General features: G+C 41.6%; 1 long non-coding RNA gene across 1 annotated transcript in view; it reads right to left on the reverse strand.

The window, feature by feature from the left end:
- LOC139749689 (uncharacterized) overlaps positions 1–24,631 on the reverse strand; it is an 87,941-nt gene that overhangs the window by 54,527 nt on the left and 8,783 nt on the right. The window lies entirely within an intron of this gene.

Below are 24,631 nucleotides of genomic sequence, written 5' to 3' on the forward strand. Positions count from 1 at the left end.
TATCTTTTTTTCTTTCTTTCATACTATTCGCCATTTCCCGCATTAGCGAGGTAGCGTTGAGAACAGAGGACTGGGCCGTTGAGGGAATATCCTCACCTGGCCCCCTTCTCTGTTCCCTCTTTTGGAAAATTATCAAAAAAAAAAAAGAAAAAAGCTAGAGGGGAGGATTTTCAGCCCCCGCTCCCTCCCCTTTTGGTCGCCTTCTACGACACAGGGAATACGTGGGAAGTATTCTTTCTCCCCTATCCCCAGGGATAAGGGAGAAAGGCGTGCAAGGAATAGAGTGAATTGGAATGATGTGGTATACCGGGGTCGACGTGCCGTTAATGGTTTCAACCAGGGTATGTGAAGCGTCTGGGAAAAACCATGGAAAGTTTTATGGGGCCTGGATGTGGAAAGGGAGCTGTGGTTTCGGTGCATTATGCATGACAGCTAGAGACAGAGTGAACGAACGTGCCTTTGCTGTCTTTTCCTAGCGGTACCTCGCGCACATGCAGGGGAAGGGAATTGTAATTTCATTTGTGGCGAGGTGGCGATGGGAATGAATAAAGACAGACAGTATTAATTATGTAAATGTGCATTTATGTATATGTCTGTGTGTGTATATATATATACGTTGAGATGTATAGGTATGTATATGTGCGTGTGTGGACGGTATGTATATACATGTGTATATGGAAGGGTTGGGCCATTCTTTAGTCTGTTTCCTTGCGCTACCTTGCTAACACGGGAGACAGCGACAAAGTATAACAAATATATATATATATATATATATATATATATATATATATATATATATATATATATATATATGTATATATATACATATATATATATATATATATATATATATATATATATATATATATATATATATATATATATATATATATATATATATGCGCACTTTATTTACTTCCTTCTATAACATCTTTTTATCCTCCCTAAAATCTTATAATACTCTCTCACCCCAACTCTAATTTGCCCTCCTTTTTACCTCTTGCACGTTTCACTTGACCTCTTGCCCCTTTCTTTTATATATCTTCCAGTCATTTGCACTATTTCTCTGCAAAAATCGACCAAATGCATCTCCCTTCTCTTTCACTAACAATCACACCACTCCCTACCATTTTCTAATCTGCCCACCTCCCACCTTTCTCGGGACACAAGAATCGTTTGCACAAGCCATCAATGCTTCCCTAAATAAATCCCATTCCTCTCTCATTCCCCTTACGTCCTTTGCTCTCACCTTTTTCCATTCTGCACTCAGTCTCTCCTGGTACTTCTTCACACATATCTCCTTCTCAAGCTCACTTACTCTCACCACTATCTTCATCCCAACATTCTTTCTTCTTTTCTGAAAACCTCTACAAATCTTCACCTTCGCCTCCACAAGATAATGAGGAGACATCTCTTCAGTTGCACCTCTCAGCACATTGACATCCAAAAGTCTCTCTTTCATGTGCCTATCAATCAGCACGTAATCCAATAACGCTCTCTGGCCATCTCTCCTACTTACACACGTACTTATGTGTGTCTCTCTTTTTTAAACCAGGTATTCCCAATCACCAGTCCTTTTTCAGCACACAAATCTACAAGCTCTTCACCATTTCCATTTACAACACTAAACACGCCATGTATACCAATTATTCCCTCAACTGTTACATTACTCACCTTTGCATGCAAATCACCTATCACTATACCCCGCTCTCGTGCATCAAAACTACTAACACATTCACTCATCTCCTTCCAAAACACTTGCCTCACATAATCTTTCTTCTCAAGCCCTGGTGCAATACCGCCAATAATCACCCATCTCTCTCCATCTACTTTCAGTTTTACCCATATCAATCTAGAACTTACTTTCTTACACCCTATCACATACTCCCGTAACTTCTGTTTCAGGAGTAGTGCTACTCCTTCCTTTGCTCTTGTCCTCTCACCAACGTCTCACTTTACTCCCAAAACATTCCCAAACTACTCTTCCCCTTTACCCTTGAGCTTCGTTTCACTCAGATCCTAGACATCCAGGTTACTTTCCTCAAACATGCTACCTTTTTTCTCATCTTGGTTACATCCACACACATTTAGATACCCCAATCTGAGCCTTCGAGGAGGATGAGCACTCCCCGCATGATTCCTTCTGTTTCCCCTTTTAGAAAGTTAAAATACAATTAGGGGAGGGAATCTATTCAATATAAGTATGGCTCAAGGTGAAGTGCTTGAGGATTGGAGGAATGCATGCATAGTGCAATTGTACAAAGGCAAAGGGGATAAAGGTGAGTGTTCAAATTACAGAGGTATAACTTTGTTGAGTATTCCCGTGAGATTATATGAGAGGATATTGATTAAGAGGGTGAAGGCATGTACAGAACATCAAATTGAGGAAGAGCAGTGTGGTTTCAGAAGTGGTAGAAAATCTGTGGATAAGGTGTTTTCTTTGGAGAATGTATGTGAAAAATACTTAGAAAAACAAATGGATTTGTATTCACCATTTATGGATCTAGAGAAGGCATATGATAGAGTTGATAGAGATGCTCTGTGGAATGTATTAACAGTATATGGTGTGGGAGGCAAGTTGCTGGAAACAGTGAAAAGTTTTTATCGAGGATATAAGGTATGTGTACGAGTAGGAAGAGAGGCGAGTGATTGGTTCTAAGTTAATGTCTGTTTGTGGCTAAGGTGCATAATGTCTCCACGGTTGTTTAATATGTTTATGGATGAGGTTGTTAGGGAGGTGAATGCAAGAGTTTTGGAATGAGGGGCAAGTATGCAGTCTTTTGTGGATGAAAGGGCTTGGGAAGTGAGTACGTTATTCGCTGATGATACAGCGCTGGTGGCTGATTCGGGTGAGAAACTGCAGAAGCTGGTGACTGAGTATGGTAGAGTGTGTGAAAGAAGAAAGCTGAGGGCAAATGTGAATAAGAGTAAGGTTATTATGTACAGTTAGGTTGAGGGAAAAGTCAAATGGGAGGTAAGTTTGAATGGAGAAAAACTGGAGAAGTAAAGTGTTTTAGATATCTGGGAGTGGATTTGGCAGCGGATGGAACCATGGATGTGGAAGTGAGTCACAGGGTGGGGAAGGGGGCGAAGATTCTGGGAGCGTTGAAGAATGTGTGGAAGGCGAGAACATTATCTTGTAAAGCAAAAATGGGTATGTTTGGAGGAATAGCGGTTCCAACACTGTTATTTGGATGTGAGGCGTGGGCTATAGATGGGGTTGTGCGGAGGAGGGTGGTTGTGTTGGATATGAGATGTTTGAGGACAATATGTAGTGTGAAGTGGTTTGATCGAGTAAGTAATGAAAGGGTAAGAGAGATGTGTGGTAATAAAAAGAATGTGGTTGAGAGAGCAGAAGAGGGTGTATGGAAATGGTTTGGTCACATACGGAGAATGAGTGAGGAAAGATTGACAAAGAAGATATATGTGTCAGTGGTGGAGGGAACGATGAGAAGTGGGAGACCAAATTGGAGGTGGAAGGATGGAGTGAGAAAGATTTAGAGGGTCGGGGCCTGAACATGCAGGAGGGTGAAAGGCGTGCAAGGAAGAGAGTGAATTGGTACGATTCTTAAATATATATATGTATATATATATATATATATATATATATATATATATATATATATATATATATACACATATATTTATCCCTGGGGATAGGGGAGAGAGAATACTTCCCACGTATTCCCTGGGTGTCGTACAAGGCGACTCAAAGGGGAGGGAGCGGGGGGCTGGAAATCCTCCCCTCTCGTTTTTTTTTTTAATTTTCCAAAAGAAGGAACAGAGAACGAGGCCAGGTGAGGATATTCCCTCAGAGGTCCAGTCCTCTGTTCTTAACGCTACCTTGCTAACGCGGGAAATAGCGAATAGTTTGAAAAAAGAAAAAAAAAAATATATATATATATATATATATATATATATATATATATATATATATATATAATCCCTGGGGATAGGGGATTAAGAATACTTCCCACGTATTCCCTGCGTGTCGTAGAAGGCGACTAAAAGGGGTGGGAGCGGGGGGCTGGAAATCCTCCCCTCTCGTTTTTTTTTTAATTTTCCAAAAGACGGAACAGAGAACGGGGCCAGGTGAGGGTATTCCCTCAGAGGCCCAGTCCTCTGTTCTTAATGCTACCTTCGCTAACGCGGGAAATAGCGAATAGTTTAAAAGAAGAAAAGAAAAAATATATATATATATATATATATATATATATATATATATATATATATATATATATATATATATATATATATGAATGTCTGAAAAACTCGTCGATAACAATGATGAGATTAGACTGCATATAATACTGAGAAGGAGATCCACAAATCAGAGAATCATTGATGTTATATGCATTGTACAGTATCGTACTGCTTCCCACAGTTTATATACTGCAATCAGCCACACGAGGCTTGGCCGTTATAATACCTCCTTCCTCACTCGAGCAGCTAAAAGTTGTGGAATTCTCTTCCTCCTTCTGTCTTTTCCTCTTCATATAACCTCCCTTCCTCTGAGAGTCAGGTCTGCAAACATTTGCGGAGACCTGATTAAATTCTACTTTCATCCCTTTAGTTTCTTTTTCTTATCCAAGACCTCCTTGATTGTAAGTTGGATAGAGATGAGCAGTACCCTTGTTGGTTGGGTAGAGTCACGTCGAGTATTTTGGTCCTGTCTCCTGATGGATTTCTGTAACTGAGGGTGATTCTTTCCTGTGTGGTACATGTAGTCCTGTAGCACTACTATGATGTATAGTTTCAATCGTTAGGTTTGCTAATTCAACAAGCTGTTTGTTCTCATGAAAAACAGAGAAAGGTAAACACACGTAGTGATATGATTCAAAGCATGAAAGTTCCATAGATTATCATTTATGGGCTGAGAGTAAGCACGATAAAGGACACTCGATTTAAGTCAAATGATTCTTTTATGGGCTATAACAATAGAGTAAGTTGAAGAGTGAGGAACATCCATTCTAGACGGTAATGCAGGAAATTGGGCTCACTCTAAAAACTGGTGATATATGCAGTGAATTACTTAGTTTGCCAAATGACTTTTAATAATAATGATAATGGATTTATTTACCGGGAAAGATAGTCATAGTGGAATAACATTATGTCCTTGATGACAATATTGTATTATATTGCTAACTTATGTCAAAATGATTAAAGACACTAATTCAAACATTGTCACAGAAAAAGATCAAATTATGAAAATTAAAGAATCATGTGTCTGATAGAGCATCGAGTTTTGACACTAGGCATGGAATACTCGAGTTACTGTAGAGAGATTTTCTACATCTGACTGATTGTAAAAGCTGTCTTGTCTGTTATTACTGCGAGACAAAAGCCCACAAGTTCTTTTCTTTCCAGATTGCTATCCAGGACGTGTGATTTCTAGTTTATCATCCCTAGTAAGCCGAGCAATAAGGTGTTAGCAACACGTTCTAATCTGTGTCCTGTGGGGTCTTTGTAACATTTAGAGACAGCTCGTATGTAAGATTGTTCACGTGTGAGCTATGAGGACTAATGTTAGAATAACTCCCTTTTTTTTTTTCTTGAACATTTTAGATACGCAATACAGTCTTTCAATGTGCCAGAGAAGTAACTATAAGGGATTCATTCCTTATAACCTATTATATCATAGAGCATATATGACTCATTAAAAGGTACCAAGGACTTCCTTTAAGATTTAATACTCGGTCTGAAAATTGCCACCTGACGCGAGCAGACTCATTAGCTCGTGTGTCAAGGCGGGTAGGGCCTTAGAGTGTGCTTATATAGCATCACCGTGTAATATAATGAGTTCTCGTGCTCATTACGGAAAGCTTATTATTAATATACCTCCTTTCGTCAGTGCAATTAAACCCGTCCACGTAGGCTGAAGGACTGGCTGGGATGATCATTCAGAGCCACTCCACCGTGGAAATCATCGAGTTCGGTGGGAGTGGGAGCACACTCCGGCAAATGTACGAGTACACAGAAGGCCATGCAGGCAGTGAGGTGTGCGTGAGAGACGTGCAAATGCAGACAGCGAGTGTGTGTATAACCCCTCCGCCCCGCAGTTGCATTGCAACTAATAGTCTAATTCTGTCCCGTGTAGCCTTGCTGGGAGTTGTACTCGGGTTACTCTCTCGCTAATTACCTGCTTCCTACCCCTTTCCATTCTCTGATGCGCTACACGCTCCTATATTTCCCTCTCTCATCCTTCCCTCTCCACTTACTCACCTTTACTCACATGCCTCTTCGTTCCTCATATATCCCCTTGTCCTTTTCTAAGCTGATCCACGCTGCTTCCTCACCTCACCTATTCACTCATGAAATTCCCCTCTCTACTGCCACATTATCTAGTTCACACTTCTCAGCCTCTCCACCTTCCAGTGTCCAAGAGATGTCCATCTGCCCTCATCTTCCCTTTTTCTTCTCCCTCCCACATCTATCTATTTCTCCTCCTCAGACGCGTATATCAAACCCCACCATTAACGGAATCCTCTCTCTCTCTCTCTCTCTCTCTCTCTCTCTCTCTCTCTCTCTCTCTCTCTCTCTCTCTCTCTCTCTCTCTCTCTCTCTTTCTTCTCCTTCTTCCTCCTCTTCTTCTCTCTCCTCCCCCACCACCCAACCCAACCGAGACCCCATAATTAACGCCCTCCTCTTCTCACGTGGGCGTGCGAGGGCTGGAGGCGTCGGAAGCGGCACATTGTGACGGAGTAGACCAGCCGTGACGATCCTGACCCTCCCAACTCTACCATTACTCACCCCTTCCACCACCGCCACCACCACCAACCTCGTTCTGTCCTTATCTACTTCCCGTGGGTCGTAACCTCCACACAGCCATCACCACCTCCACCACCCTTTCCCACCCTATAGCCTCCCTTTGCACCCTACACACACCACACACACACATATATATATATATATATATATATATATATATATATATATGTGTGTGTGTGTGTGTATTACTGGGTTCTGTCCGCACGAGGTTACATCACGAGAGAAAGGTCGCTTTAGTGAGGTTATATCACTGAGAGCGTAGTCTTGTCATAGGACTTCATACTTCAAAGGAGTACATCTTCCCTGCTACTGGAAGTAGGGCAGTCTTGGACTGCGGGAGTCATCTGAAGAGGTCCCTGGGTATATGTTGCATTAATGAGATACTCTTGGTTGGGACATTCAGTTGCTCTTGCCGTCTCAGCTCATATAGAAAAAAAAACAACCCATGATAACCTTAAATCCAAGATATTTAAGCACTGCCTTGGCTTTGGATCCTGAAAACAGGTCACTCATCATGTGACTTGCTATATAATTCAATCCTTGTGGTAAAGTGCCAGAACTTTTACCACATTCTGTACCCTATTCTTCAACACAGTCCATAGGATGAGGTATGAGTGTACGATAAAGCCCCCCACCCCCCCACCCTCTTTTTTTTTCTTGAGTCAAAGATAGTTTTTAATGAAAAGTTTTCATTTTCTTCATCCCCTGAAAGAAGATATAAGAAAAGCACTAAATTTTCAGTGGCATCTCAAGACTTCTTACGAGACAAAGTGAGATTTGCACCTATGTAGAATAACAAAAGTAGTACAGAGTAGATACACAGCTGTATAGAATAATAGACAGGTAGAGAGTTGATACACATCCATATAGAATAACAGACAGGCCGAGAGTAGATACATATCTATATATAATAACAGACAGGTAGAGGGACTGACAGACACACTGACAGATACATGTAGAAAAAAGTGACAGATGCTTCATGCACCCTTTTACAGCAAGAACCATCCCCGTCTCTCCACCTTGCTTTTAAAGTTCCATTACTCTCAGTCATAAGACTACCCCTTTTTCGCCACCTCCTCTACACCAGCCTTACCCTAAAGCGCATCATGGGACGGCGTATCTCCGGTGGTAAGCAGCCAGGACCCCCACTATACAACCCCACGTCCTCCTGTGTTTTTTTGCTTTCCTAGACTCGTAAACTCGCGCCCGTGTGACTGATGGTTGTGACCTGCGACATGCCTCTGCTGGAGCAGCCTATACTGCTCCCAGGGCTGCGAGGGAAAGGGAGAGATGTGTTGGGAAGAGGAAGGAGAGGAGAGGTAGAAATAAGAGGAGAGAGAGAGAGAGAGAGAGAGAGAGAGAGAGAGAGAGAGAGAGAGAGAGAGAGAGAGAGAGAGAGAGAGAGAGAGAGAGAGACAGAGAGTGGTGGAAAAAGGAGGAGGGGTAGGAAAGGAGAGAGGATGAGTAGAGATTTCATCCCCTGGGCTGGATGAGCGAACACGGGAGGTATCTATAGCTGGGAGAATAAGGGTCGTGGTTTAGTTGTAGCGTGAAGATAAAGACGGATGTGATGTGGAGAGTCAATTTTGAGGGATGAGTGTGCCTCTTAGGACAGAGGGTGGCGTGTTGAAGTAGAGGTACAGGGGTATGGATGGTGGAGTTGGGGAGTGTAGGTAAGGGGCTGCAATGGCATAGGAGAGTGGTGGATGAGGAGGCGGTATATTATCCCAGGGTGCAGAGAAAGAGGCTGATGGTGGTTTGCAAAGTGTAGAGCATTGATAGTCGTGTGGAGCCTGGGTATTGTGAGGGGCAAGTGTGTGCGTGTATGTGAGATACGTCGAGGGGAAAATGTAAAGGATTGTAATGAGGTAACGGCAAGAGGTCTGTAACTTAGAGGATGAAAGTAATGGAGGAGGGTGGACTCACGGACTATATAATATTATTGCTAAAAATAAGAGGTGGGACTGAGGTTTGATGGTGGAGATGAGTAGCTCTCAGGGTGAAGAGTGAAGGCAAACTATGATAATCTAGCATAGCATGAAGAGTGGGTAAAGTAAAGTGGGACTGTGGCAGAGGGTGGGAGTCGGGTATGATTTTGGCGATGGAGTGGAGGAAACCGCATGATGTTAGTTAGCACTGTGGTTGGGAGTCGTGACGTTGAAGCTGAAGGCAGGGGCTGGTAATTGCTCAGCATAAGGTATAGGAGTAATGTAAAGGGTAGGGAGGGACACGAATGTGGTCGTGGTTTGGAAGGTGGAGTTAAAGGACAGACCTATCTGTGGGGACTGGAAGTAGCTGGTGTTAGTGCTGTAGACGCTGCCGTGTAGGGTTTCGTAGCAGAGTGAAAAAATGGAAGCAGGAAATCATATAACTGTAGAGGGGAAAAAAGTTGTAGTGAAATGAGCTCGGGGTCGGGGAGGTCAAAGCTATGGAGCAGCAGAGATGTAGACGGTGAAAAAAAAGGGCCCCAATTTTGGTGTTGGGGATGATGGTAGGGGATAAGAGTGGTGTAGACATGAATATGGAGGGAGGAGATGAAATGGTAAGAAAATGGAGACTTAGACGTATAGATAAGTCATTGAGGGGCTGACAAAGATAGGGAATGGTAGTGTTTTGGAGGATGAAAGAATGATTTTCTGGTGGCGTGACAGACTTAGATAAGGGATGGTGTTGGAATTGGCTCGTGGGGTGAAGGTAGAGGGGAAGTGGTCACGTGGAGGGTAGTAATAGGGTGTAAGGATGTGAGGAAAGGAAAGAATGGTATCCATGTGGAAGGTAGTGACAGAGAATGTTAAGGGCTCATAGGTGGTGATAGAAACCTAAGACATGAAGCTATTGGAATATTGGTGGGGAGGAAGGTGTGTGATTGTGCGTCAGCTGGGTGAAAGGTGGAAGGCGGAAGGAGAATGTGGTAATAGAGGGAAGAAACCTAAGTTCGGCTTTGGGATGGAAAATGAAGAAATATAGTTAATTGAATGTAGAGGTTCTTAATAGTGTTAAGGGAGGATAAGGCCTAATGGAATGCGGAGATCAAGTAAGACATGATAGTGTCATGAAGCATGGCTGTATGGGATGGCGTCGACCCGGAGGATAAAAATCTGGGTTGGTAATGCACTCTGGTTGTGGGGAACACTTGGCGGCGCATGTCAGCGGTGTGAAGGAAGGAGGAGGCTGGATGTGGCTGTGGCCTAAAGGGTGAAAGGTGAGGGAGGTAATTCCGTGAGCTAGTCTAGAGGTGCTAGCAAGTAAAAGATGAGGACAGGGAATGATGGTTACATGAGTTGACGGCAGCGGTGTTGGTTGCGTGGAAGTCTGAAGTAGGAAATGTTTGGGGGTTATGGGTGGTAGATATAGAAGGGTCGTGGTAGAATGGAATGGTGGGAGTGGCATGGAAAGCGAACATTAGGATGATAATGATGTTCCAGGTGGGGGTAAGGGGTGATAACAGAGAGGAAAGTCGAGGTAAGGGTTTACGGTTGTATGGAGGGCGTGTGGAGGAAATGTTAATATATGAGGAAGAAGGATGTTATCTATGAATGACGTGGGAGCTGAAGGCAAGGGTATTTTTGTGGTATAATCAATATGAATGATCGGTGAAAGTGGCTCAGGGGACTGGGGTACGAGCGGTAACAAAAAGAAAGGGGAGGTTATGGAACAGACATTGCGGAAGGATGAACGAGGGACATGTAAATGAAAAGTATATAGTAAAACTCCAGTGGTGCGACGATTAGTGTTCCTGAAACGTAACGCATTCATGTGTCGCCCAAGGTCGAATACATACGTTCGAATCCTGGTTACGGCAGTCGGTAAACAGTCAACCCAGTTGTTCATCCACACCTAGGGGTTGGTCGATACAAATGGGTACCTGCCTCAGGCTAGGGTGCAAATATATATGTACATATATATCATCCCTGGAAATAGGAAAGAAAGAATACTTCCCACGTATTCCCTTCCTGTCGTAAAAGGTGACTAAAAGGGGAAGGAGCGGGCCACTGGATATCCTCCCCTCTCGTTTTTTAATATTCGAAAAGAGGAACAGAGAAGGGGGCCAGGTGAGGATATTCCTACAATCACTCAGTCCTCTGTTCTTAACGCTACCTCGCTGATGCGACAAAGTATAATATGATAAGAAAAAAAAATAAATATGTAGCGCTACCCCTGCAATAGGAGTGGTGGGAGTATCTGATAGAGTGTAAGAAAGTAAAGTCTAGATTGATATGGGTAAAACTGAAAGTGGATGGAGAGAGATTGGTGATTATTGGTACACATGCACCTGGGCATGAGAAGAAAGATCATGAGGCAAGTATTTTGGGAGCAGCTGAGCAAGAGAGTTAGTAGTTTTGATGCACGAGACCGGGTTATAGTGATGGGTGATTTGAATGCAAAGGTGAGTAATGTGGCAGTTAAGGGAATAACTGGCGTACATAGGGTGTTCAGTGTTGTAAATGGAAATGGTGAAGAGCTTGTAGATCTTTGTGTTAGAAAGGACTGGTGATTGGGAATACCTGGTTTAAAAAGAAAGATATACATAAGTATACGTATGTATGTAAGAGAGACGGCCAGAGAGCGTTATTGGATTACGCTTTAATTGACAGGCGCGCGAAAGAGAGAGTTTTGGATGTTAATGTGCTTAGAGGTGAAACTGGAGGGATGTCTGATCATTATCTTGTGGAGGCGAAGGTAAAGATTTGTAGAGGTTTTCAGAAAAGAAGAGAGAATGTTGAGGTGAAGAGAGTGGTGAGAGTAGTGAGCGTGGGAAGGAGACTTGTTTGAGGAAGTACCAGGAGAGATTGAGTACAGAATGGAAAAAGGTGAGAACAGAGGACGTAAGGGGAGTGGGGGAGGAATGGGATGTATTTAGGGAAGCAGTGATGGCTTGAGCAAAAGATGCTTGTGGCATGAGAAGCGTGGGAGGTAGGCAGATGAGAATGGGTGGGATGAAGTAAGATTATTAGTGAAAGAGAAGAGAGAGGCATTTGGACGATTTTTGCAGAGAAATAATGCAAATGAGTGGGAGATGTATAAAAGAAAGAGGCAGGAGGTCAAGAGAAAGGTGCAAGAGGCAAAACAAGAGGGCAAATGAGAGTTGGGGTGAGAGAGTATCATCAAATTTTAGGGAGAATGAAAAGATGTTTTGGAAGGAGGTAAATAAAGTGCGTAAGACAAGTGAACAAATGGGAACGTCAGTGAAGGGGGTTAATGGAGGTGATAATAAGTAGTGGTGATGTGAAAAGGAGATGGATTGAGTATTTTGAGGGTTTGTTGAATGTGTTTGATGATAGAGTGGCAGATATAGGGTGTTTTGGTCGAGGTGGTGTACAAAATGAGAGGGTTAGGGAGAATGATTTGGTAAACAGAGAAGTAGTAAAAGCTTTGCGGAAGATGAAAGCCGGCAAGGCAGTGGGTTTGGATGGTATTGGAGTGGAATATGTTAAAAAGGGGGTGACTGTATTGACTGGTTGGTAAGGTTATTTAATGCATGTTTGACCCATGGTGAGGTGCCTGAGGATTGGCGGAATGCTTCCATAGTGCTATTGTACAAAGGCAAAGGGGATAAGAGTGGGTGCTCAAATTACAGAGGTATAAGTTTGTTAAGTGTTTCTACGAGATTATATGGGAGGGTATTGATTGAAAGGGTGAAGGCATGTACAGAGCATCAAATTGGGGAAGAGCAGTGTGGTTTCAGAAGTGGTAGAGGATGTGTGGATCAGGTGTTTGCTTTGAAAATTGTATGTGAGAAATACTTAGAAAAGCAAATGGATTTGTATGTAGCATTTATGGATCTTAAGAAGGCATATGATAGAGTTGATAGAGATGCTCTGTGGAAAGTATTATGAATATATGGTGTAGGAGGTAAACTGTTAGAAGCAGTGAAAAGTTTTTATCGAGGATGTAAGGCATGTGTACGTGTAGGAAGAGAGGAATGTGATTGGTTCTCAGTGAATGCTGGTTTGCGTGGTGTTTCCATACTTGTTTGATTTGTTTATGGATGGGGTCGTTAGGGAGGTGAATGCAAGAGTTTTGGAAAGATGGGCAAGTATGTAATGTGTGGCCGTGTATCTATATACATGTGTATGTGGGTGGGTTGGGCCATTCTTTCGTCTGTTTCCTTGCGCTACCTCGCGAGACAGCGGCAAAGTATAATATGTATATATTTATACATATATATAGATAGATGTCGTTAATGGGATGGCCTTGATTAGGGCCTCAGCTGCCCTTGCCATCTTAGTTAACATGAAAAAAAACTACTGACGTGGGGTTTGGAACATGTTTATGTCGACATGGATGAAAACGTGTAAGGCAGAGAATGATGCGCCATATAGCCTGAAGGGTAGAGTAAAGGAAGTTGATAGTGGCATGGAAGGTGGACACAAAGATTGGTAGGTAACGTGTAAGTTGGAAGTCGTTGATGGTCGTGGTGGTAGATGATGGATGAAGAGGTAGGTAGTGGTGTGGAAGGTGATGACTGGGTTGCTAAAGCCTGGAGGGTGAAGGTAATGTTTGGTATTAACGTTTTGGGCAGGAGCAGCAGGACGAAATCTGTCCGACTCTCTACATTAGCCTGGGATCAGCCTGTCAACCCTTGCTAACCTCCCCCTCCAGCCACAGAGACACATCACAAGACATTCCTTACGCAAATTAGAATTTTCTACTCTGCTAAATAGAGCGATCATTTTGAAATAAGCTGACAATTGAGAGCAAAAATGAAAGTGAACAGTGCACATCATGGTGATTAGATGTCAGAGCTTCCAAGACAAATATCAAATAGTCATCATCACTGTTCACATCTATATGTGACAGCTGTCGCCAGTGACTTCCTCCTGCAGTCCCCTATATCGCTTAAGGCGTCGACCAGTTTACCAGTATCACTGTGAGAATGGAATGTTTAGATCTATTCTACACCCGTAACCCCAGGCAGGTCTTTCAAATTCAGAAGTCCATTAGAATGATGTCCTCTGCATGAAGGCCACATAAACCCACTGCCCATCCAACCTTATGAACACCGTAAAATCGCTCCAATGTAGCCTGGAGTACCAGCAACGTTGTAATCGAATTCCACGTCTTTCTCTGGCAAGATTGATGAGCTCATCTCTGTAGTCAGGTCAGTTAATGCTCGTGTTGTTGCCATCACAGAAATCTAGTAGATTGTGGAGGATTACGACCAATTCCATTACTTACACCCTCGATGTGGTAGGGACGTAATGCTAGTGTGCCATACGTATCTACGTCAGTTTCGTTTTTATTGTGTAATATCTATTGACGTTGAGGTGATTTGGATCGTCACGGTGCCGGGTGCCCACCCCTTGCCAAATTGCTTCCATCGTTTACTGTGTGTTGTATCATCCATCCCGCTCCTCCCTACAGAGATAAGCTGGTGCACTCTCTTACCCTCGGTGCATTCTCTTATCAATACCTCGGATCACTCTCTGGACAGTTAACCATGTGCCAAAATTGTCATGAAGGGATTCTGATGAAACTGATACTACATACATGGAGAAAGAACTGCACTCAACGTTCTACCCATTTACGGTCAGAACGCTTTTGGCTTCAGTGTCACCGATGTGGTGATCCAGTACCCACCAATGTCGTTCATCGGTCTTTGTAAACATTTAGCAGATTTTTGGTTCCATATCGGAGTACTATCCAGTATTTCAGACCGAGTGTCCAGACTTATAGGCCGGTTACCGGTCCTGTAGTATGTCGCTTTGGACAGTGGATTGTTTAGTATCTTTGGAGTGAAAGATTGAGGATGATCGAGGAATGAACCAAATGGTATAATTAAAGCAGCATTTTCACCTTACCATCACTTCTACCACGAGAGATCTTGAAGGCTACAGTCAGTTTAAGTGCCGTAGATCACCCTCGCTTAAAGGGACTAATACAGCAGTGTGACCGGGCCTTCTACCACAACAACGCTAACCTCAACAAGGCCCTCCGTAATGAGGTGATTCGCGATATATGAGCCGCGAAGATATCCTATTACCCTACCAATCTACGTCTGAAGAGACCCAAAGTTGGTCACTGTGAAAAGGAAAAAGAGTTGAGTGGTCTGAACTGGCAGACTCTCTCCTTTCCCTGCGTTAATCACCCCCTCCAGTTGGGGAGCAGGACACATTGATAACAATCTCTTCGCCACCTCTTACAATAGAATTCTCCGTCTTGACATCGCCTGCCCCGTAACATATCCTCTAGCCCAAATACTCCCTGGCTCAAGAAGAAAGACTTGGAGGTTGTCAGACAGTTGCACATCATCAAGGTGAAGAAAGCACCTTACTACACCTCTGACTTACATATATGAAACTTTACTAAGATATTCCCCAATTTCCTATCCTTCATCATCAGTGTCTGTCTCTCCTTCGGTCAAAATCTTCTGACATCGAATTTAACAAGCCCACAATCACGCATGTGAGTCACGACCCGTAGTCGGTATCTAGATCCATATCTTTAGTGAAAGAATCATGCTCTGCTGGATTGCCACATCCATAGACCCCCCCTGCTCACCTTAGTGTTATGAAGATCTCCACCGCCATCTACAACCTCGTGTGTTTCCTACACTTTATTGCAACCCAGAGAGACGTAAGATTTCTGAGGATTTCACGCTCATTTTCTTTGCCAAAGTTTTGGACCTCGTCAGCCATAAGAAAACCATCAACGCTGAGCTGCGGAGAAATCTCATTCTGTGGTCTGTAGATTTCGGAAGAGAGTGTCGTCATGCTGTGGGCTTCCAAAGGGTCCAATTTTCACCTCAAGGAACTTGAGTACGATTCACAAACTTAGGAATTACATGAATCAGTCAAACAAGGACTCATCAATTAGAATAACAAATTATAAATGAACAATCAGACTAGGCCAGGAAAGATTTTATAAAGTAACCGTACACAAATTTGAATTTGATTTTGAAATGAAACTGGACTAAGGCAATGTCTTCCCATATTGTCTACATAGTACTAATGGCATATTAGGAACTTGACCATCTTAAGCCTTCAGTAGCGGATGAAAGTCCACGAAAATTATCCTTTCTTTCAAGCAGTATTTCAGCTAACGTTCATGGGATTTGACACGGGAATCAATCACTATCATACTCATGTGTTTAGAAACTGTAATGTAGCGGTTAACGTTCCTGACTGTAATGTAGCGGTTAGCGTTCCTGACTAATGTAGCGGTTAGCGTTCCTGACTGTAATGCATTCACGGGTCATCCAAGGTCGAGCGCATAGATTCGAATCCTGGTTGTGGCATTCAGTATATATTGTCAATACAAACTTTTCATCCACCCTTAGTGGTTAGTTGACAGAAATAAGTACCTGGCTCAAGCTATGGCATATGTATATAGACAAGACCCATAGTCTAACCTAGTATCTAGTAAAGACTATTGGGTTTAATTAGCGCTATTGAGGGGGGTTACATTATCATAACCTATTACTGGTACTTTACTTAGGCGATGGTTTTACTGGAGACTCGAGGTCATAAAAGTTTTCTAGGTTCAGGACGAGGCATGGACATAATCCTAAAAGCAAGAGAAAAGATCCATTAATGAAAGAAAAAGAAAAACAAAATATCCTCAAAAAGTCGACAAAAAAAGCGTGAAAGATTAGAAAAACGCTATAAATCAAGCGGATTGAAATATGCATACTCAAAGATTCAAGTAATGGGAACTGAATAATCTGCTGAAAGTGGTAAACAATTATTTGTCATAAAGATAAAGAAACTGTTCAAAACCTGGACGACTTGTTAAGATAACCCAAGCGCGCAAGGCTGGCCCTAGCAATGAAGTTAAGTGGCTATTGCTTAAGTAACACAACGAATTAAATGCCCACTGTTGGGTGAGCGCGAGTTTAAATGTCTCCTTCATGCAAAATAACCCTGACAATTTCGTTTCTTACCTAAGCTGGAGAATGGAAGTTGAATTCCCTTTTTCTTTTTTTATCATTATGCTATCTGTTATGGTTGTCGCTTCGAGGTTTAGTCAATGGTTCTCGTGAGGCCAGTATTGACTCCTATATTGCTGGATATCTGAGCATTTATTTGAGTAATATTCAAACAATCCATCGTCTAATATTCATAAAGTTCTTTCCAGAATACTGAAGCGTTTATCGTGTGAATATTAAAACGTTAATTTGTTAGTCGTGCAAACGTTTATATGTTGGTTACTCAGATTTAATTGGTTCTCTATCGGAACATTTATTTGGTCAAACGTTTGTTTGTGAATATTTGACCGTTTGTTGGTCTAGTACTCAAAAGTAGATCTGAGTACTTGAATTTTGTGAGGACTCAAACTTTTATTTGTGAGTATCTGAGAGTTCGTTTTCTTAAACACTTACTTATTTCTCGATTATTCAAACGTTTATTTGCCAAATCGAATGAATATGTAAGTTGAAAAGGTGTGAGTTCATAGGCTGATGCCAAAAGCCCACATGTGGGAAAGCCAGCAAATTTGGGCAGCAAGAGGAACTTGAAAGCCGCTGCAGGGCTCGCTAACTTCACCGCCTCTCACTAGCCCATCCTGATACCGGTAGCATATCCCTGGTTGGTGGTTGTCTGCCTTATACTACCCCTGTTAGAGAGAGAGAGAGAGAGAGAGAGAGAGAGAGAGAGAGAGAGAGGGAGAGAGAGAGAGAGGATAATCAGCTTACCTCTTTTCCACTAATAATATCCCAGAGGAAAGCTGGATCACAAATCACATCAACATTGGATAACCAAACAAAAAAAAGTCCTTATCTGAGTACCGGCATAAACAAATATTACAAAATTCTATAGACTGTAAACAAAAAGAAAAAAAATGAAATAGTTTCACATGCAAATTACTGTGGGTTATATTACCACGTTAATCATAGAATAATTCTGGATATCGTTTGATGTTTAGAATCATGTTGGCTGTATCACCACGCAATGAAAAGAGCCACTCGGGGATTAGCCGTTGCTGTATCCGTAAATCAACCTGCCTACATTACGGACTGGGGTAGAAAATAAAGCTGTTTGATGTAGGGAGTTCAGCTGGTTGTTTTACGCTGCCCTGTGATGTATGGGGTGACGATGCACTACGCTGTAAAGTACGAGGTATTTTCTTTTGGCGATGCGAGTATTTGAGAAGTATTAAGAATGATGATTACTTGTTTCTTGTGTTAATTGAGATGGTACCTTCAATTGAGGCCATAATCAATATATATATATATATATATATATATATATATATATATATATATATATATACATATATATATATATATATATATATATATATATATATATATATATACATATATATATATATATATATATATATCCTAGCTTTAGACAGATACCCGATTTATCGACGAATCCCTAGGAGTGGATGAACATCTGGATTGACTGTGGGCAGACTGTCGCAACCAGGATTCGGTACTGCGTTGTTGAAAAGAAATAGCGGAATAATAATGATCTTTTTCTCTTTTTTTTGGTATCTCTGAGAAAATCAGATTGGAAAATAGATTCTAATGCTAATTTCTAACTGATGAGAATTCTAACCATTCCACGTCTCGTTACAAAATATGATCAGAGTGGAGGCTTCAGCGAACTGAGTGTGAAAACAGAAGTAGGTAGACTTAAGAAAATTACTTACGAATACACACACACACACACACAACCTGAACATGAACACAACACAAATCATATAAGAATAAGAGATTGCTAGCTAAAGTGCTGATAATGGAAAAAAAAATCACATTCTAATCGGTCGATGAATAAACACTATCGGATCTAGTTGAAAATGAGTGGCACCAAAATTGGAAAAACTCAGATAGGAAGGTGTTCATAGACCTGAATCACTGAATATTTTTTGGACTGAGAAAATCATACAACTGACAAGGAGAAAAGGGAGCAAGAAAGATAAGAAACCTCATTAAAAGATTACTGGAGGCTATAGAAATGCCAAAAGCAATTTCTCTGATAAGAGAAAGGAGAAGAAATACTGATTACAGTCAAGGTGATTGCAATTAAGACTTTGGGACAGCCAATCATGGTTACTTTCGATCTCGAGTCGCCTATCCAGTATAGATTTAGATAGGCTAACCAACTCTAGAATAAGGTACATTTCAGTGGGCTATACATTAATCGTCATGGTCTGAGGGACGAGAGGTGCAGTATCAAAGTACACAGTCAAAATCTTGAAGAACTGAAGATAACGTAAGAAGGAATCGATATGAATGTTATCTAGTGGGAAATAAGCTGCAAGAATTCGTTCGTGAAAGAGACTTAGGAGTTGATATCATCCTTGGCCTATCCAAGATATCCTACCTCAGAGAACAGTCAAGGAGACCAACTGTCCGCTAGCCAATCACAGAACTGCATTCAAGTTCATTGATGAAAAAATATCTGCAAAGCTGTTCAGATCACACAAAAGGACAAAACTAAAACATGCTTCTCAAGTTTGGTCACCGCACCTGGAAAAGGACAGAGCCGAAGGAGAAGGTCCAGAGGAGGGCGACACAGATGGCACCATATTCAAGAATGCTTAATCACAGGGCAACCATAGATGACTTGGATTATCCCACAATGGAAAAGAGAAGAGTAAGGAGTACTTTGATCACAGCATTTAAGTTATCAAACCAAGCGTAAATAGTGACCATTTCTTCAAATGATGTAAGAATAGAAGAGCCAGAAAGCATCAGAAGAAAGTAAGCAAGAAACTTGTTAAAGAAAAGATGCAAATGATTACTTTTGTAGCATATGAATGTCGGATGAATGAGACAGATTGAATGATAAACGTACGGCCCTACTCGGGTTAGAATCTTGTTCCACAGCCAACCCAGTTGTTCATCCACCCTAGAGGCTGGCCGATAACAGGTACCTGGCTAAGGCTGGAATAAAGACATGATGCATACATACAAGGTTAAGAAACAGGACACTATGATTGTGAAACTCCTTCCATTTACCACACAAACTATAATCACACATACATACATAGACCTCCATCATCCTTCGCTCTATTACCACTCTTTCCATTATTCGCGGCAATGGCAACCAGTTATCTTCCTTCTCCTACCCAACCTCTCTTCTCCATCCATCTCAGCCACAGCAACCACATTCATCTCACTCTTATCAAACACTTTTCCCCTTTAGTCTCATCACTTCGTCCCAACACACTCCAAGCTCTCACACACGATAAAAAAAAATAAGGGGAGAAAAAAAGGGTGTGTTTCGGGAATTGTTAGTCAACTCCGCACTTTGTTCACACTCTCCAATCCCACATGTGCTATTTATTAGTAAAGGGTGAAAAAAAGATATACTGTTGACCATTTGGAACGACTGGTGGCCAATTTGCTGGAGAAATTCGACAATTTTGGGGTGATGTGTAAAACAAGGATGACTGCCTCACTGTCACGTTTAATTTGATCCTGGGGTGGAGAGGTTGCCCTTCTGTCCCAGCCCTAACCCCATTAGCTGGGGTCACCGTCCCCATTCTGCCGGATTGATCCCCTTCAACGAGAGCTGGCAATACCTTCACCCTCGCATGGGAGTACTGCTCCTCCCCCTAAGACTAGCATCACCCCGCTCTTCTCCCCAAGACTACCATCACCCGCTCCCTCCTAAGACTACCACCATCCCACTCCCCTCCCCGGGATGACCAAGACTCACAAAACTACCATTTGAGACAATCATCGTCGCATCAGAGGCACAATCGTCAGTTTGCAACCAGTAGCTACAGACATTCGAAAGTACATACCTCTTCATCCTCCTCCTCTCCTCGTGGTCTTCCTCCTCCACCTCCTCCTCCTCCTCTTCTTCCTCCTTTGGACTCCCATCACCCTCTAAGAACTACGACCATCTCTCCGGGACTACAGTCAACTCCTAGTACTATCCTTACTACCTTCGAGGACTACTTTCCTCTACTAGGCATTGCTATCATATCCCAGGGACTATCATCATCGTCATCACCTTCTTCGTACTTCTATCTTCTCTCTGAGAGTCTTCTCCACAGGACTTCCATCGTCCTTCTGTGACTACCGTAGTCTCTCCCTAGGACTACCACCGCTTCTCCTTCGTAACGTCTCTCACATCCTCAGGGCTACCACCACCTCCATTGAGCATCCTGCAACACCTCCTCGGAACTACTATCGTCCCATAAGGACTACTATTATTTCCTAGCTAGGACTACTTTACCTTAACCTCCCTAGAACTATGATCCTCTCCCTGGGACTACAATCCTCTCTCTGGGACTATGATCATCTCCCTAGGACTACCTGGTAATCTCCCTGAAACTACAGTCCTCTCCCTGTGACTAGGATAATCTCCCTGGAGGCAAGATCCTCTACCTTTGACCACACTCCTATCCTTTAAACCATGATCCGCTCCCTGATACTACCCTCCCTATCATCGGGACCACTGAAATCCACCCTGGGTCACCGACCTCGGTGTAGTCGGCTTTTCAAACACGGTAAAATTTCAGCAATATAACCAGCCCTTGAGTTGAAGTATTTTCCACCCGTTCATGAAGTGACTCTCTTACCTGTGGTTCAATAACGCATTTTCTCCGCAAATCTGTTTACGTTTGTGCTCTTAAGCTCTTTGATACGTCTCAATCAACCCTGGCACATATTCTTCATCTTTCTATTTCTTTGGCGTAAGCAGCGCTTGGGGAAGTCTTTTTCTTTATTTTTTAAGGGATGTGAAAGTATATTTTGCAGGGTAGGTTTACAGGGGTTTATTTGACCGATGCTTTTCTCATCAGCTCTCAGACTTAAGCGTACGTGAAGTTATCTGAAGAAAAAATATGATAGACCGAGATAAAGGCTTAGGCCACCAAGATATTGTTTCTTTTCGTTTTCTTTCTTACGTCAGTTTTTACATTATGCCATTTTCTTTAGGAGAAGCACCATCTAGTGGGTGTGTGAGCTTTTAGTATCAATATTCTCTTCTTGATTATCTTTACAGGTATATTTGCCTAGAATATTGAAGGAATTAGCTACGTGGAAGACTTGACTTTAGAGATAAATTCCCTTTTAGTTTCCGTCTGTGGTAATTGGTCGAGATGAAGATTGATAGAAACGTGCTTCCCACTTCATTGAACCATCTTTCGTCTGTGATTCATAATTTCATCCCCCTTTTTTCCCCTAAAAGCTTTGAAGACGATGAAACCAGGTGGTTAAGTATGTAAAACACTGGTAGGTTGTTAGTTCCGAAAACCGGATTCCCATCCATTCTTGCAGTGAAATAGAAAATCATAAGCTGTCAACTGCACTATCATGTAATGATCACATCGTCAGAGGAGATACAAGAATGAGACAGAAGACTTAGAACAGTCAGTTGATATACAGGTATACTGTTCTAAGTCTTTTATCTCTCCTGATGATGTGATCATTACACGAAAGTGCACTTAGGAACTTAAAGTGTTTCATTTTCCTCGTGATTATCAACAAATGCTAGGTCACACACACTAATGTGAACTGTTGTAATATAGTGCTCCCGCTTGCTGCGCAGAGGTCCCGGGTTCGAGCATGGCTGTTGAAGGTCTGTACCATATATGGAAGTGTTCGTTCATATGCACTACATTTATATCTATACATATGTATATAAACACACACACATATATATATGCGTGTGTGTGTGTGTGTAATTTTCCTTGCCATTGTTCGTATGTAAACCTTGCAGCTCTTTCTCGTCTCGTTCACTAAAGATACATTAAGCATCTACCACAACACTAGCCAAGGGTGGAGAACCCCCCCCCCTCACTACACCAGAAACTCTGACCTGTTTACGTTCTCTGCATAAGCTCCCTAAAACTCCTGATTAGAATCCGCGTTTCTTTTTATTTCACCGAGCGTCTAATTTCCTGTGTAAATATCTATTTGATCTTCAGATTAGAATTTCTTTTTTCTTTTTTTTCAACTCTGTATGGCTCACGGCAACAGCAGCTGTTTTGTGTTAATATATCAAAGTTTTTAATGTTCGTCCAACATGATAGTTAATTGTTCAACTCACCGCTTTATGAAGTCTATGACTGTGAGGTGTAATCAACGTTTACTTATCAAACCATTTTTTTTGCACTAAGTGAACTATAGACGTGTTATACATCAAGGATATATAATCAACATGAAGAGCATTTAATGCCATTAATGTAACTAATCTAAAGAAAGCTGAATGAGCATTTCACTTATCTGATATCACACATAAGTGTGAAGTGAAATATTTGATGATATCTCATGAACTGTATTTTTTTTTTTGATAAAACTTGATATCTTGAAGAGAGAGAGAGAGAGAGAGAGAGAGAGAGAGAGAGAGAGAGAGAGAGAGAGAGAGAGAGAGAGAGAGAGAGAGAGAGAGAATGATCAGAACATGTAATGCTCACATTCAAGTCAATCTATTTTTTTTTACCACTGGGGGTATCAGAACTGAATCTTGGCTACCAAGCATCTACCACATGGGTACGGTCTATGGGTGCGCTATCCGCATACTATTCTTGGTTGCCAGGGATCGGTTCTCGAGCGAAAGTGGTGAAGGCGACTAAAAGGGGAGGGAGCGGGTGGCTGGAAATCCTCCCCTCTCGTTTTTTTTTTTTCAATTTTCCAAATGAAGGAACAGAGAAGGGGGCCAGGTGAGGATATTCCCTCAAAGGCCCAGTCCTCTGTTCTTAACGCTACCTCGCTAACGCGGGAAATGGCGAATAGTACGAAAGAAAAAAGAAAATATATATATATATATATATATATATATATATATATATATATAATTAATGATATAGGTACAGGGGTAGGCTTTACCGCTTCACTGGAAAAGATTACTATATTTCTTATTTAGAAAAGTTACTCCGTTACGTAACGATCGTATGAGAGGAGAACTCCCTCCCTTCCATCCAAACTTTTCTCGCGTTTTTAAGAGTACAGTGAAAACTTTCAGGAGGATGAAGAAGATCTGAGACAATCAGTGAATACTACCATCTTCTTGCGTCTTTAACTGCTAAACATATTGTCTGATCGGACTATCATAAGGAAGTAGCGTCGATGACAAATCTTAGAGTCTTGTACAATTGATATAGAGAAGAAAAAAAAAAACTAGATGAAAATGCAAAAGTCGTTTATATTCGTGTGATATTAACGAGTAGCCTTTTCCAGATAACTATCCTAAACTAAAACTGCTTCACTCGTGCGTTTGGTGAAATAGCTGGAATAAACACTCGCATGATGATATGATTAAGAAATGGAAAGAATATATAGTGAAAGTAGGTATATATGAGAAAGCATACCACATCGTTGAGTGATAAATAGTATTGCCTGGTAACAAGGATAAACGGAAGAGAATAGATCAGTAAAAGAAAGAGTTGCGAGTATATTCTTAAGATAAATGGAAATAAACGAGTATATCCTTAAAATAAAAAGTAATAAGACAATATATGAGTATATTCTTAAGATGCAGAAAATTATATAATGGGTGTCTTTTTGCTGCTCACCAGAAGAATGTAAAGATGTTCTGTGAATGAAGTGAGGGAAGGAATCAGGAATAGATATATATCTAAACTAATGCTAAGAATTATTAAGAAAAGAGCAAATAAGATCAATCTTTGCTCTACCGTGTAGAAGTCAGTGAAGTAATGAAGATATTATGAAATTTAGTTATGGAAAGAAATCGATGGACAGAAAAACGTGACAATGAAAAGCGGAAAAGAGAGTGAGAGAAGATGCGAGAATGTAGGATGCTGCTATGACCATATACACTGTGCTCTCAATGGGATAGACAGTCTCTGCGTTTATCCCGTCATTCAACCCCTCATTCCTCTAAGGTAGAAAAATAATCATAACCTCACAGCTCAATCCAAAGTAAAATCTTAATACATGTTTACAATGACAAGGAAAATCAAGAACTACAATACCTTTACACCAATTCATGGTACT

The sequence above is a fragment of the Panulirus ornatus genome, chromosome 8 (assembly GCF_036320965.1).
Source record: "Panulirus ornatus isolate Po-2019 chromosome 8, ASM3632096v1, whole genome shotgun sequence".
NCBI classification, from domain to species: Eukaryota; Metazoa; Arthropoda; class Malacostraca; order Decapoda; family Palinuridae; genus Panulirus; species Panulirus ornatus.